The sequence below is a fragment of the Rutidosis leptorrhynchoides genome, chromosome 4 (assembly GCF_046630445.1).
Source record: "Rutidosis leptorrhynchoides isolate AG116_Rl617_1_P2 chromosome 4, CSIRO_AGI_Rlap_v1, whole genome shotgun sequence".
Classification (NCBI taxonomy): Eukaryota; Viridiplantae; Streptophyta; class Magnoliopsida; order Asterales; family Asteraceae; genus Rutidosis; species Rutidosis leptorrhynchoides.
In genome coordinates, this window is record NC_092336.1 from 321,284,230 (window position 1) to 321,289,189 (window position 4,960).

Below are 4,960 nucleotides of genomic sequence, written 5' to 3' on the forward strand. Positions count from 1 at the left end.
CTAGACGTCGTTCTTTCGACTGAAATGACTACCTTTACAAAAACGACTTGTAACTTATTTTTCCGACTATAAACCTATACTTTTCTGTTTAGATTCATAAAATAGAGTTCAATATGAAACCATAGCAATTTGATTCACTCAAAACGGATTTAAAATGAAGAAGATGTGGGTAAAACAAGATTGGATAATTTTTCTCATTTTAGCTACGTGAAAATTGGTAACAAATCTATTTCAACCATAACTTAATCAACTTGTATTGTATATTATGTAATCTTGAGATACCATATGTGAAGACCAGTCCTAATCCATCCGGACGAAGTCCATATCGATTATAAACGATTCACAACAGTTGATTACATCGCGAGATACTTGACCTCTATATGATACATTTTACAAACATTGCATTCGTTTTTGAAAAGACAAACTTTCATTACATCGAAAGTTGACAGGCATGCATACCATTTCATAATATATCCAACTATAATTGACTTGATAATAATCTTGATGAACTCGACGACTCGAATGCAACGTCTTTTGAAATATGCCATGAATGACTCCAAGTAATATCTATAAAATGAGCAAATACACAGCGGAAGATTTCTTTCGTACCTGAGAATAAACATGCTTTAAAGTGTCAACCAAAAGGTTGGTGAGTTCATTAGTTTAACTTAAACAATCGTTTCCATCATTTTAATAGACCACAAGATTTCAGATTTCCATTTCTCATAAACATACGTCCCATGCATAGAGACAAAAATATCATTCATATGGATTGAACACCTGGTAACCGACATTAACAATATTCATATATAAGAATATCCCCATCATTCCGGGATCCTCCTTCGGACATGATATAAATTTCGAAGTACTAAAACATCCGGTACTTTGGATGGGGCTTGTTGGGCCCGATAGATCTATCTTTAGGATTCGCGTCAATTAGGGTGTATGTTCCCTAATTCTTAGATTACCAGACTTAATAAAAAGGGGCATATTCGACTTCGATAATCCAACCATAGAATGTAGTTTCACGTACTTGTGTCAATTTCGTAAAACAGTTATAAAAGTTGCGCATGTATTCTCAGCCCAAAAATATAAAGGGTAAAAAGGCAAATGAAACTCACGATACTGTATTTTGTAGTAAAAATACATATGACGTCATTGAACAATGCAGGGTTGGCCTCGGATTCACGAACCTATATCAATTGTGTATATATTAATACGTATAATGTAAGTTACAAAATTTCATTTATTAATATGTATTATTTATATATTATAGTTTGGTAGAATTTATTCTAACCTTTATTTTAAAACGTATACTTATATTATATTTTAAGTTATATTTTATATATATATATCGATTTTATGTATATATATCTATAATGATTTACGTTTATATAAATAGTGACATTAATATATTTATATACATATATTTGTGGTTAGTATTGTATTTATGAAATTTTATTAGTTTGTTATGTGAATTATTAATACAATCCTAGTATATACCATAAGTATATATATAGTGTACAAAAGATTTATTTGTTAAAATAATAATTTAGATAATAATGATTTACTAATAATAATAATAATTTTATTAATAATGATAATACTAATAGCAAAAAAAATGAAAATGATAACTGTTAATGATACTAATAATAATAACTCTAAAATAATATTAATACTAATACCATACTTATGTTAATAATAAGGGTTCTAATATTTATAAAATGATAAATGATAATCATAATAATACTAGTAAATATTAATGATGATACTGATAAATATGATATTATTAATTGTAAATGTACTGATGATACTATTATTTATAAACCGGTACAAATTCTAATATTGATGATAATAATATATTTTTATTTCCTTCATAATAATAATAATGATAATCATAATCCTAATGATGATAAAATACTAAAATGATAAGTTTATTACTAATAATAATATTATTAATACCTATCATAATAATAATAGTAATGTCTATAATACTTTCAAATATGATAACAAGTATGATACTAATAATAACAATAACAATAACAATCAAAACAATCACAATAATAATAATAATACTAATAATAATTAATATATAATAACAATAATAAAATTAGAAAAGAAAACTACCTCACATGAAAAGAGTTTCAAAAAAAAAAAAAGAAACTACCGTCCTCTGGACTCGATCTCGTGACCACATGTTCACACGCAAACACTCTCGACCATCCCACCAATTCTGATTCTCTGTACTAATATCGAATTTAAATTTTATATATAAACTGTTTTTCTTCTATTCCTCTTCTTCTCCACAAGTCTCATGGATTCAACAAAACATCAATAACCAAAAAAAAAAAAAAAAAATCGGGGTTCCCTTTAAAGCTTCAAAACATTACAGAAAAAATAATAATTTGGGTTCTAAAATAATAAAAAAAAATACTAAAGGCCTACTGCAGCGTCGGTTCTTGGAACAAAACAAAAAAAATTGATTTCGTAATAGATAACATTATAGATAATGTTTATAACACGAAATAGTTTTCTAAACATGTATAAAAACTACTGGAATCGTCAATTTGATCAGAAACATATACACGAACGCGAATTTGTCTCAAGAACAATTGTTGACTTTTTTTAAACTAAACTTTGACTTCAAAATTCAAGATCGATATAAAGATTTGAGAGTTGAGATTTTGCAGATAGATTCAAAGAAAGATTTCTAACCTTTCTGCATTTTTAGATTTTGAAACTTTATTCGAAATTGAATTAAGAGAAAAAAAAAAAAAAAAAAAAATTGGAACGTGCAGAGAAGAAGAAAAAAAAAATATCACTGTGCTCTTTAATCCCATTGGATTTCCTTTTTATTTGATTTGCAATTATACATAATCATGTTGTAATAATAGAGATCGGTTGATAAAAAATGGAGAAAATGTCAACACAGGTTCACGAGTTGGGAGCAGGAAAGAAACAAAAAAAAAAAATAATAATAGAGATAAAGGATACAGAGGTCAAGCGTATAATATAGATCCCTACTGTTTTTTTTAATTAATAATAATAATATATAATAACAATACTATTAATATCTAATAATATTAATAAAATTAATAATAATGATAAATATAATATTAATGATAATAATAATTGTAAAAATGATAATAATAATAATAATAATAATAATAATAATAATAATAATAATAATAATAATAATAATAATACCATACTAATTATGATAATATTAATATTTTATCGATAATAATAATATTAGTAATAATAATCTAATTTATACATCCAATTTCATCTTTATATGATATAAAGTGATATTATGAATACAAATATTGATATTTGACGATACAAATAACATTACTACAACAACTATATTTGTATTTAAATTTAATTTATTAATATCATCTATTATTATGTAATATTTAATAATTATGTAATATGTATTGTAACATATACTGAATATTATATATTTATGCATTTTAATATAAATATATTATAATATTTATTTACATACTAATTATATTATACTTATGTATGTAATTATGAAAAATATAAATGTTTTATATATGTAAGTATTATATATATTTATTAAAATAGTACATTATTTCATCATAGATATATTATAAATTTCTACATATACATAATATAATAATTATGTATAAAATCATATATATATAGTTATATTTATGTATATATGTATACTACCATATATATAAAATCATGTTTTAAATTTTGAGTAGATGATTAATTATGTATATTAAACAATTAACTACAAAGTATAACATTGTACATTTAATATTTTGATAACGTTGGTAAAATATGTTTGAATCATTTATATACAATATACTATATATATTCAAAATGAAAATCTTTAGTTATTAAATGTTATCTTTTATAATAACAAAATTACTTAATAGTTCATTAATACTAATATAATTAGTTTTATATATAATTATTTATATTTACATTCTTAGTTACAATTAAAGGTTCGTGAATCGTCGGAAATAGTTAAAGGTCAAATGTTATCATGAAATAGTTCAAACATAATGAGACTCGGTTTAATAGACTTTGCTTATCGAGTCGAATCATATAAGATTATGTTTAAATTTGGTCGGAAATTCCCGGGTCATCACAGTACCTACCCGTTAAAGAAATTTCGTCCCGAAATTTGAGTGAGGTCGTCATAGCTAACAATAAATATGTTTTCCTGACGAATATGAGTTGATAACTTGAGTTTTATCATCATTGAGTAATATGGATAAAAATAATTCAATTATTCGAAGAGTGCGAATGAAGCTATTCACAAAAGGATGAAATGAGAAACAAAGATTTGTTTTTAACTTTTGACGTAGTCAGGTTTGAATTTAGAAAATAAGGCGCGTCTTAACTTTTGACATTGCCTTGGTTGAATTCCGGAATTTAAGGGATTTAAAGAAAATCTTGAAGATCTATAAAATCTGATTCTTCGGGATTTATGGAAATTAAGATCTCTTTAATTAAATACGGTGATCTGCCCCGATTACTACGTCTGATATTTCCAGTATAAATTAAGCTCTTCCTTTCCATTATTCTCACCATTCTTATACTTTCTTTCTTAGTTCATACATCCAAAAGATTCTGAAAATGATTAATCCAGTTCTGATCCTTGTCCTCATCCTTACTATCGCAACAATCATTCTCCTTTTCCAACTTCCACCAGAGGAATCTGCTTTCTTCTACTTCGCCCTCGGGATTATAATGTTTTTAATTCTCCCGTGTCTTTATGTTGCGATAAACATTGATATACACGGTTTGTAATTTATGTGTTGTTATCGGACTTTATATTCTCCCTTATATTTCAAAGCTCTATGCTTTTGTTTTCTCTTCCCGACTTCAAGTCAAGCGAATAATGGTCCAGAATTTATAGATATAGAGTTTCGAATGATTATAATGTTCTAAGCATGAAGGAACGTGATAGCACGATTTG